Here is an 11,750-nt window from a genome sequence, read left to right on the forward strand (position 1 = left end):
TCTAACTTCTAGAAACAGCAAGTCTTATCAAAAGGTAACTTACCCTACTAGGCACTTTTAGAAATTTGCTAATAATGGTTCGTAAAGGAAAATACAGGTTTGATTTTCAACGTATCAAGACATTTAATTTCTTTTCAACTTCATTTTAGGTCTTACCAGTGAGTAGTTGGCAAGACAACTGACTGCCTTTATCAAAACAAAGTCAGCTTTATTTCAAGTTTCAAAGAGAGCACACTGGCTGGTAATCCAGTTAACTAGAAGGAAGTCTTCATTAAGAAATATTTAATGTATCAGGCTCCTTCTCTTTTCTCATGCACGAAACAAAACAAGTTATTTTATTTCTCCTAAGCTGTGGCGAGGCTTGAACATGAAAAGCCTGAAGAACAGACATAGTGAAAAACAAAACCATACATGAAAGGTGAATTTATTACATTCATAAAATCAAGATAGTTTTAAAAAAAAATATGTTTTCATCACTGCATGACATATTACTTGAATTATAAGCAGGCACTCAAAAAACTCATTGGGTTTACAGAACAGAGAAGTTTAAAGTGACATGGACTTCTTTCCCAGTTGTGGTAAATCTGAAATTCTCCATCTCACTGCAGCTGATGTGTTAGAACCAGTACCTCCTGTTGTCCCATCCCTCTGCTTGAAACAAGGCATCTAGTTATCTCCCTCATTCAGCAAGCACTGATCATTCCCAGAAAGGTAAGTACCTTAAGTAGGTTCATGATCAGCCTGTTCCACTTACCAACATTCAATGTTTGTTTTAAATATTTACATTCAGATTGTGTGAGAGATTTTGTTTTTAAAATGTTTCACAATATAAAACAGCTGTTCTAATAAAAGGGACCGTTTCTTCTGAAGAAACTGAAGAGGTATCATTACTTCAGTGCTACAGCTCGCTGCAACATACCAATGTTAACTGACCAAGCTACTGAATCTTATTATCTCCCATAAAACAGACCTATAATATAACATCAAGCCTACCTAATGCACACAGCAAATCTAGCAGTGCATTTAAATACAGTTACTAATGCAAACTAAAAAGGGAATTCAGTCTGTAACATTAAATATTTCCTTCAGACACTAAACATTTTGCCTGTTGGCAAAGCCATCCTTCCCCTTTCAGAAAGTACTGTTCAGACTGTATATTGATGCTTCCCCCTTATAGAAAATTACAGGATAACTTCATAGGATAATTCATGTTGTAAGGGATCTCAGGAGGTTTCTAGCCCAGCCTCCTGCTCCAAGCAGGGTCAGCTAAGACACTGGATCACATTGCTGGGGGCTTTATCCATTTGAGTCTTGAAAACTTCCAAGGAAGAAATCTGCACAACTTCTCCGAGTAATCTGTTCCAATGCTTGACTGAATATACCAACAACTTTCCTTGGTTTTTACAAACAAATTAAATTTAGAAGTTATTAAGCTGAACTGCATAACTCAAATTTTATGGATAAGAAAAACAATTCCATGCAGAAACTAATACAGCAGTAAATTCAAATACATGCCTAACAATTTTGAGTACTGGCTTGACCAGGAACCAGCAGCAACTTAGAGTTATGCTTGCGTTCAACTATTAGCTAAACTGGGAAAAATTGAATTGCCTATGATAAAGCAGGATGTTTCTAATAAAGCTATAAAAAGAACACCATCTCATGACTAAATCATGATCTCTATGCTACAAGTTAACTCCTTTGCATGGGATCAACACATAACCTAGCCACTATGTGTCAAATATAAAGTATTACATAAATACAAGCCAAGTACTTGCCAAATACGCATCTTTGTATTTCTCCATTTCAACACTGCACTGGTAATATGAGCTTTTAAGAAGATTCCACAAATACGAAAATGTTTTTGCATATTCTCACATGAAATATTATAGTCAGTCTGTGGTGCCAACCATATCTCATCCATGCCCCCCATTTCAGACACAAGAGTTACTAAGTTATTGCAAATAGTATTTCTATCACATCAAAAGGACTACCTTATTGTAAACAAAACACTATGATATGGTGGGAAATCCACCAGTGACAGTTTTATTGAGATCTCAAGTCAGTGAGAGGCTTGCATCTTTTTGTAAGTATTGCACCACACTAGCTGTAACAAAACTTCAACATAAAATAAAAGTAAGTATAAACCCAAACAAAACACAAATCGCTAGTTATTTGACTTGTCAGTTCAGAATCCCCCAAAACTTAGCGGAGTTAAGCAAAAATACAGTACATGCTCCAGTCAGAATTGCTGTCTCTTAATAATTAGGAATAAGTTGCTCGGCATTTCTAACGTTTTCTGCTTAGAATTTTGGCAAAGTAAGTGTCCCGTCTGTCCTTGCTTTCTGCCAATGCACTTATATAAACACATACCTGTATGCCTCACTGAAAAATTTGATCATCTTTTTTTTTCTTCTTTCAGCAGTTCAAAAAATGTGACTATGGTTTAAAGCCATCAACATAGGCAAGATCTGAGCTAATGCTATGCTCTTTCCGCTATCTCTAAAAGTGGACCAAAACCTAAACAACTAAGAAGTACTGGTTGTTTCAGTGCAGCAGAACAAAAGCCACTCTATGGTCTACAAGGAGGAGTAAAAATTAAGACCAGTTTCTGGTCAAAGCACATAAAAAGTGACTGGAGAAGGAGAAAAGGAGACTGTACTGGACTGATACAGCAAATCAAGAAGAGGAAGCTCTGAGAAATAAAGAAAAGTAAATGGAAGGAATGCTGACAGGCAAAAAGCAAGGACCAAGAGGACTGGCTGAAACAAGAAACTGAAGACAACTTTGGAATCATCAAGACCAGAATACCTAAAAAATGAAGACTGAGATGGCTATGGGAGGATAAGGACACTGTCATTAGGATGCATATAAAAGATGAAGTGAAAAGGACTGTGCTTGCAAAAGACTGGCAAAAGAGCCCTCACCCACCATGACACATTCTCTCTAAAGCCTAGATAGAAAGGACTCCAGTCTTTCACCTCTTTTCCCCTATTAGAAGTACCTGGCCAAATGCACTACAATTATGCCATTTCGCTTTATCACTGGTGTATGTAAAAGGGACTGCACTTTTCTAATACTGTCATTCATCATGCTTAAAGTTCAAGAGCTTCTGCGAAAGATTCAGCTTTTCCAATCCTGTTGATTACCACTGTGGGTCCAACACAGTAACACAAGAAGAAACTTACTTTGAGTTGAAAATGTTCTGCATTTTCTTGGTTTGATTGTGTTGTTTTTTAAAAATTCCCTTAAGTTTAATCTTCTAGGTTTTAAGAAAGTATATGGGACATGTATGCATACTTTACTTCACAAACAACATGAAAGGATATTATTAAGGCTACTAAATCAATGACTTAAAAGTTATAAAATGACAGTGTTGTCTGTGCAACCGTAATTCACTTCCCCTGAGGGTGTACATATTTATACAATAATTAAATAAACATGTCATGTACTGCTTCTTCAAAGTTACCTTGCCTCATTCACTGCACAGGATGAACATGCACAGAAGATGAAACAGAACTTAATGCAGGTAGGACTCTCGTCTTACCTACTGAAGAATAGGAATATGCATAGTGAATGAGGCAGGGCTTGCAGCAAGGAAAAGCAACAGGGGCTCTGTAACATGCCACAAAGGCTTTAACAGTTAAAGTCCTCTCTTTTGTAGTTTTAGCTGTTCCTCTTCCTGTCCCGCACACCATTTAACCCAAAATTCCCATAGTTCGTAATTAACTGTGAATTCCCCTTTTTCTCATCAACTCTGCAGGTAAGATTCACAGATGCGTGGAGCACTCGGGACTGTTACTAAAAGCGATGGTAGCTATAACTTGAGCAAACATATTTACAATAATTGTAGAAATTGCAAATTGGACACAAAAAATGAGTGAATATTTTTCACCTAACCCCCTTTATGCCTCTGTTCATCATCTGTAGAAGTCTTGTCACATCTTAAGCAGTGCTTCATAAACTAATAATTATTTGTAAGGCATTCTGATCATGTAACGATAAGCACTTCAGCAAAGCCCACACAGATGTTATCAGTTCTGTCTTCAAAGCAGAACTGAGTAACACTGAATAAATAAATCATGGGCTCACATAGGGATCAATGAAAAATACCAAACTGCGCTAAGTGAGCTCCATCCATTCTGTGCACTGAATGAGACAGGGTTCCTGCAGAAAAAATGACAGTATGTGACCAAGTAGTTAAGACTGTATCGGAAAGACATGCTCAAAAAGGCACTTATAACCTCTTTGTTCCATAACCTTCTACAAGTGTTTAAAATACTTGATTAAAAATTCTATGAAATCAAGTAAGCTCTTGCGTTATCATGCAGCTGTGTTAAAGTTGCATTACTTTTTGGTGTCTGTCAGAAGTAAAACCGGGAATCTTCTGTTGGTTTAGAACAGCACTATAGGTAATACAAACACAGACAAGGACAGAAGTGTTTTGCTTAACTTCTTATTTGTACTTTTGCAAATTTGGGATGGATAAGGTATTATTTTGAATGTAATGTCAATTATCACTAAACACAAAAACTAAGCAACTGATACTGATAATACACATTTAAATGTAAACAAACACTCCATACTACCAACAGGCTCCTACAACATTAACGAAAGTTCTTATTAAAGACATTTCATTCGATTATTATTATCTACACAACATGGGCCAAAAATGATCCTTTCATAGGGATTTGTACAATACTTGCACTGCAAAAAAAGACATTGAAATGTTACTAACGGTAGAGGAGAAAAACTAGGAATTTCATAACTCCAGGTTATTTCATAAAGCTTTCCCCTGCTCTTATGCAATTTCAAGTCCTGTGTTTATTATTTTTACTGGTTTACAAATAAATCTATACAAAAGACCGATGCTAAGTAAAGTATATTTGTTAATACCTTGTTTGATACAGTCACCTCTGCACAGGTGGCTGCATTTTTAGGCAATTTTTCGCCTAAGCTGTACACACTAGTATTTACGCAATGGTTTATTTTTAAAATGCTGAAGAATCCTTGAAGTATTTTAATGTGTTTTAATACAATAACCATTGAAAATATTTGTAGATCACAGGTCATAGTTTATTTTCATTACTAAATGGAGCAGAGTTCATTAACTGCATAGATAATCTCCGGTAGGTTTTATATGCAGAATTAAACAGCGCTTCATAGAGCAGATGGAATTCCTAAAGAACCCCTTAGTCTGCGCTCAGGCACAGCATCACGGACACGCTCAGCCCCTTCAGGTGACTTTTAGCAGAGCTCAGCAACGGCAGTGTCTGCAAGCGGTATTTCTGCTCTCACCAGCAGGTGTTAGTACAGTCAGCCCGAATTACTGCCATTTACGGAAAACTGACACATAATCAGCATTTTACAGGGGGGAAACAAAGTGAAACACTATTAATTTTACTGCAAGAAGGTGCAACGAAGAAAAAATCCCTTTTTAGCTGATCACCATTAAATACCCCCGAAATACAAACAAGTAAATGAGACGGAGCGAGGCCGTGTCCGGGCGTGCAGCCCGCTGTGACAGCCCGCGCAGCAGCGCAGCAGCACAGCAGCAGCACAGCAGCAGCACAGCGCTGAAGGGACGCGCGGTAAGAGCACGCACCGTACGGGCACATTTTTCCGCACGCTGCCAAATCCCGCACGCGCGCCCGGGCGAGCCAGACGACCCCGCGCTGCAGCTTCCCTGCGGCAGCCGGGGACGGCGGTCGCGAGAGGATTACCCAGTCAGGCGTCCCACTTTCCGCCCGGGGGTCCGGCTAATCTCGTCCCCGGCGCCCGGTCGCCCTGGGAGGGGAAGGCTCCTCCACTCACTCACTCACCCACCCCAACCCCCCCTTCCCACGCGCGTAACGGCCGCCGCCCCCGGCCGCCTCACAGGAGCGGGCCCCACCGCCCAGGCCCGGGCTCCGGTACCGGCCGCGGGGGAGCGAGGGGCGAGGGGCCGCCACCTGCCCCAGCTCCCCGACGGCAGCAGCAGGAAAGTTGACTCCCCGCCGGCGCAAACCCACCCGCGGCGGCGCCCCCTCGCAGGGACCACCCGCTGCCGGGGGCCGCCCCCTCCCCTCACCGGAGGCAGGGCCGCGGCGGCGGCTCTCACTCGCGGCTCCGAAGCGGGACCCCGCTGGGCAAAGGGGGCGCGGGGCGCACCGCCGCACCCGCTACGAAGCGAGCAGTGCCCTACCTGCGCAGTGCTGCCGCACAGCCGGGCTGTCACCCCGCGGCGTCCCGCCTCAGCTGCGCACACCTGGCACGGCACGGCACTGCCCGGCACGGCCCGCCGCCCGCGCGCCCGCCTGACAGCCGCCCGCGCGTCCCCCCCCCCCGCCCCGACGCCGCGCGCGGGGCCGCCGGGGCCGAGCGGGGTGCGGGGAGCGGCGGCGGCTGATTGGACAGGGGTGATGTCACTCGTGCGCGCGCGAGCGGGCGCGAGCGCGGCGATGAGGGGAGCGGGGAGCGGTGAGGGGAGAGGACAGCGCAGCACAGCGGGGAAGGGAGGGGCAAGGTGGGGTGAGGAGGGGCGAGAAGGGGGAACAGGTGAGGGCAGAGAGTGCGGGGGGAGTGAGCAGAGCCGCGGGGAGCGCGAGGTGAGGGTGAGCGCGGTGAAGGAGCGAGGAGAGCCGCGCAGGGCCGGTGATCCTGGCGAGGTGAGGCGCGAAGGGGCGGATCAGCCGGCAGCGCTGGCTGCGGTGGGTGCAGGTCTCGCGGGGGGGCGGCCCCGTCAGGGCGGGAGGGGCGAGGGGACGCGGAGGGTGCTCAGCATCCCTCCATCCACGCCCGTCCCGCTCGCCGTGCCACATGACTGCAGGTGGAACAGCACTCCGCGCTGCACAGTGAGCATGTGCAGCGCCGGCTCCCCCGCTCGCCCTTTCCCCCTCTCCCTTTCCCCCCCTCCCCCGCTCTCTCTCTGTAAGACACTATCTCACTCTCTCTCTCCCTGGCACACGCGTGCGCTCTGCACATGCCCAAAGGGAGGGTGAAGCCCAGACAAACCCACTGCCCATACCCGGGCCGGATCCCTCTGCTGCGCCCGCATCCACTGACAGAAAACGGCGGGAGGTGAAAAGGACCTCAAGAGTGCACCTGGGCAAGAGGCATGATGCTCGGGATCCTCGAGAGGTGTGCTCAATAATGCCAGGTTCAAACTTCCCATTAATACCCTCCTCCCAAATTAGGAAAATAATTTTGAAATTACAGGATTTTTCTTAAGGCTCGATTTATTTTCTGGACTTTGCATCTTCTATGCAGGCACATGTTTCTTAATTCTTCTTCATTACCACAAAGGCTAGATATTTATTTTTGAAGCCTCTACCTCTCCCTTCAGCCCAGGCCCTGTGGCATTTTCCACTTTATAAACTGCTGCAGAAATAAAAACTAGCAGAGGGGAAAAAAGACAGAAGGGCTGCATGAATGCACAGACGGGAAGGTGCCCTGTCCCAAAATAAGTATGGGGCTGGCTGCTTACCTGCTTGGGGGAAAGCAAACAGGGCCATGTTGGAGAAATGATCCACTGAGGAGCCATGAGCTGCCAAATTAGTGATCACTGCTGCAGGAAGAACTCATGAGAGATGGAACATGGAACCTGCAAAACTATGCAACATGAGTTTCCACTGTGTATGAAGCACAGCTTTTGGGGTGAGCAGGGGCTGCAACTGTGACAGTTTATATTTGCAGCGAGTGACAGATCACACACAGTCACTAGCTGGCAGAGCACAAGTAACACTTGACAAGGTTATGCAACATGCATGGCCATAAGGACTAGAGAGAGGAAAACTTCCGCTAGTTCAAGGCCCTCAGCCTGACAGCCTGAGGCCTCCTGTTGCTCCATGATCAATCCTGTATGTTGGGAGTAACACCAAAGTGCATACATTTCCCCTTATGAGAAATCAGGTCACTACAGTAGAGAGGCATCTGAAGTACATTTTTTTCAGCAGCTTGGGGTAAGGAGGGGCAGAAGGAAGCAAGTCAGCACAGCTTCACCAGTAGCCATCATCTTGGATGGTTCTCTCATGTCTGAAAGGATTTGAACTCACTCCTCTAAAACACAAGACACCACTGACCTTATGGCTTTACCGTCTGCAGATTGCAGCAAATACTATTGTGTCAATTACAGTGAGATCACACTCTGTCAGCCAGATGGGTCAGAAGCTTGTTGTTCGAGGATAAAAAAGATAGTTCATAAAAAAACCCTAGTAGATTCTCATTTAATCATTCCAGAGTTGGAGATTTAGGCTTGGAACTTTAATTCCTGAGTCTTAATCCAATACTGAGCATTGTATGTGTACACAGACACACAGAAGAGGGTGAGAGCTGTCACTGTGGGTGTGCTCTCAAAGCAACAGGGATGGAGATTGCATGCCAGGGGAAAACTGGGTGGTACCAAAGGTGCAGAAAAAATAGGACATAAAGACTGAATAGCAGAGCGTATTAGGTAAACATATTATATTATACATGTTGGCAAACTGTATATAGTAATGTAACAGAAGGTATTTAAAATATTAGTGATCTTTGAAATGCTGGCACAGACTTCACCTGAACTGCAGTTTTTAGACACCTTAACTGCTATCTTACAGTGAGGACCATAAAACCGTTTCAGCCCTGGCAGTGTTTAGAGCAGTCTTAGGACTCCTCTGAATGGCATTCAGGTCCAAAACTTCCCCAGGCTGCATTTTGCAGCTGGAAGCACTAAAACACAGAAGTCAACTTTAGGATGATTTGCTGAAGGGCATGCTAGGCTGCTCTGTGTATCCCCTCAGAAGTACAGCACAGGCAGCTATATACTGCCACAGTGTATTTAATGTTTAGGATACTCTCTGAAGGATGTTATTCCCTGATGTTCAGTAATTTCAGTTTCCAAGTTCATTGCCAGAAGTTAAGATGGCTGTCATGCACATTTTGAGGCAGGGTAATTTTTTGCTTAAAAATACCAGTGGGTGTCTCTGCACTGCACAGAACATCGCTGTCTCTCCCTGTGCTTGATTTAAACATCCTTCACCAGAACCAGGGAGTCAGCAAAGCAAAACAGGAATAGAATACGTGCAAAAAGCCGAAACAGAGTGTATTCAGCACCCTGTGCATTTTTAATCATCAGCTGCCTATTATTCCATAACACTCTCTTCCTGTGATCAGTTAATGTCTGTAGTTCATACCTATGTCCTTGGGTACTTGATTCCTGTGAGGAATTTGCACCCTGAAAAGGGGCACAGCTCATTTAGGATCTGACTGTAAGGATAAAGGAGGCATAGCTGCAGCCTGCAGCGCTTGTGGAGGAACAGCAACCACTGACCTCACTTCGTATTTCCTACAGCAAACACTCATAGCATCCACCATGGGAGGAAAGCAGGGTGGGGGTGGGGGTGGGGGTGGGTGGATGGGATGTGGAGCAGGGACAACAGCTCTCTGTTATTACAATAAAATGGAGACACAGGTCAACATGAGCTTTATATATCCCTACCCAGTCTCAGCAATCTTTTAGAGGATTATTAAGATTAGAAGCCCCTATTGTTTTGCTAATGGCAGTTTATTTTAAAAATGGCTTTTCTTGTAAACATACAGGAATGACCATATGTTACTCCATACTCTAGTGCTGCCTTGGCATACTACTAAAAGCAAAGAATGAAAATAGTGTTCCAAATGTAGATTTTACAAAAAAGAAACATTTCATTTGCCCTTCAACTCTGCTGCTGTGGAGTCTTACCTGTCTGAGTGTAATGCATTAAAATAGCTTAAAAATACTCATTCTTTGAAAAATCTTGCTGCAGCTTATGCTGCTGTAAGAAGGCTAACAATGCTAACAATCCATTTAAAAATCCATGCTTGTTTGAATTCCACAGGTATATTTGCAGAGATAATTTGAACTCTTGACTATATCCAAGCCTATCATCCATAAAGTTGACTTATGTAAGTTCCTTTTCATTGCTCCCAAATGATGTAAAAATATTTCACACAATATTAAAAAAATTCAAATTAAAAGTTTTAGAATCAGAGACCACTGAGCTGAACACTAGTCTTGTTGAATTCCAACCTCTCCAAAGTGAATGACACACATCAGAAAGGTAATTTTAATTATAAAGCTTAAAATAGAGCATACAGCAAGACTTAAGTTTGAAATTAGCTTCTGCATCTTAGAAGTTATTTTCAGTAGCTTTTAGTTTGATCACTGAGGCTATGATTCTCTATGCTTGATCTCTTTCATGACTCAAATGTTTCTGGAAAATGATTCATACATTTTAGAGGGTGCCAAAGGACAAAATTAAGTACTTTTAATGAGAAACTTTTCTAACCATTCTTTTAATGGGAATGCTGTCTGTATATCCCTTCACAGGAGGGAGCAGGGACTTGAGATCTGGCAAAAAAGGTAGCTTGGAGCTTAAGACAGATTCTTCTGTACAAACAAAAATATTCATATCTGACAAAGAACCAAAGCAGAAGAGAAATTAAGAGGATGACATGAGAGTATGTTTACACTCTGTTGATCGCTGACTTGTACTGTGAGCTCTATCTACAAGTCCAGAGCTTACAACTTTGGACATTAGGTCATCCTAAGTTACACTAGGGTTTGTTTAAAGAGTCACATCAGATCGCGGGTTGGGTGAACATAAAATTAGCTGTTCCTCTCAGTAAGCAGATCTCAACTTTCCTGTGAATCTAGTCCCACAAATTAAAATGTTTAACTTTCCTGTGAATTTGTTCTGTCTATAAGCTACTACCAGGAAATCAGGTTTGTACCACAAGACAGGTGACTCAAGTGTCACTTCAGAGGAGCAGAAGTTTCCCAGATTCTCTCCTGAGTCAAAAATAGTCTTTCACCAATCCAACCTATATTCTGTGGATGCATATAGCAAGATGCATACAGCTTCTTAAACTCACGTAGCCACAGCCTTCCCATAGCAAAACAAAGGAGAAAACCAAAATACTAAATATTTTTAGAAAGCACATTGTGTGGTCCTCTATTAGCTATTTTTCACACATGGTAATACCTGTTGATGCCCGCAGTTACTCATTTGGCCCAGGTGGGAAATGATTAAGTTGTGAACACAAAATTCCTCAGTTTACTGACAGTTCTACACGTTGGTAAGATGTTTTGGTTTTCCTTAAGTATGTATATGCAAATCTGCATACACTATGCAAAAAGGATACTAGTACTTACTGCAGTTGCAAGTCTTTAAGAATTATTATCTTAGTTTTGTCACCCTACTCTCAGGCATTATGTGATCCTTTACCATGAGCCTAGTGCTTTTTTCTATGAAACCCTGTCTCATTCAGTATAAAAGGTGAATATATATGATAAAGCATCTCTGCAGTATTTATTTCTATTCTTACCAATCAATCAGTTCAGGTATAGTTTATGGCTAAAAGGTGCTAAAAAACCCCTCATGTTCTTTATTCATTGTACCAGTGAGTGCAGTTCATGAGTGTTCTCCATGGTTCCTGTCTTTGAAACTTTTCTTCCAAAAAAAGACATAGGAAAAGATTAGTCTTTTCCTTTCAGTATATGCAAATGAGATGCAAAATGACATGTGCAGATTCCTAACTAAATGGCAAATATCTCAGCAACTAGGTGTCCCACTCAAAATATTAATAGCCTGGTTTTTTTCATGAATGCTGAACACTTTTCATATTCTTTACAGGAAAGCATGAAGACAGGAAAGATTCCCCCAAATCAGGCCTGAGGCCAAATCAGCACTTTATAAGCTGGTTGAATGGAGAATAAAAAAAAAACAGACTGAAGTGGCTTGCATGGTAAGACA

The 11,750-nt window shown here is 43.1% G+C and overlaps 1 protein-coding gene across 1 annotated transcript in view; it reads right to left on the reverse strand.

The window, feature by feature from the left end:
- The window catches only part of CNTN1 (contactin 1), a 244,612-nt gene extending 238,110 nt beyond the window's left edge, over positions 1–6,502 (reverse strand). Inside the window, exon 1 of the mRNA XM_055809008.1 lies at positions 6,185–6,502. The gene's annotated coding sequence lies outside the window, so the exon portion shown is untranslated. The remainder of the gene's footprint in view (positions 1–6,184) is intronic.
- Between the last annotated feature and the right edge of the window lie 5,248 nt (positions 6,503–11,750).

Source organism: Falco peregrinus, chromosome 6 (genome assembly GCF_023634155.1).
Source record: "Falco peregrinus isolate bFalPer1 chromosome 6, bFalPer1.pri, whole genome shotgun sequence".
NCBI classification, from domain to species: Eukaryota; Metazoa; Chordata; class Aves; order Falconiformes; family Falconidae; genus Falco; species Falco peregrinus.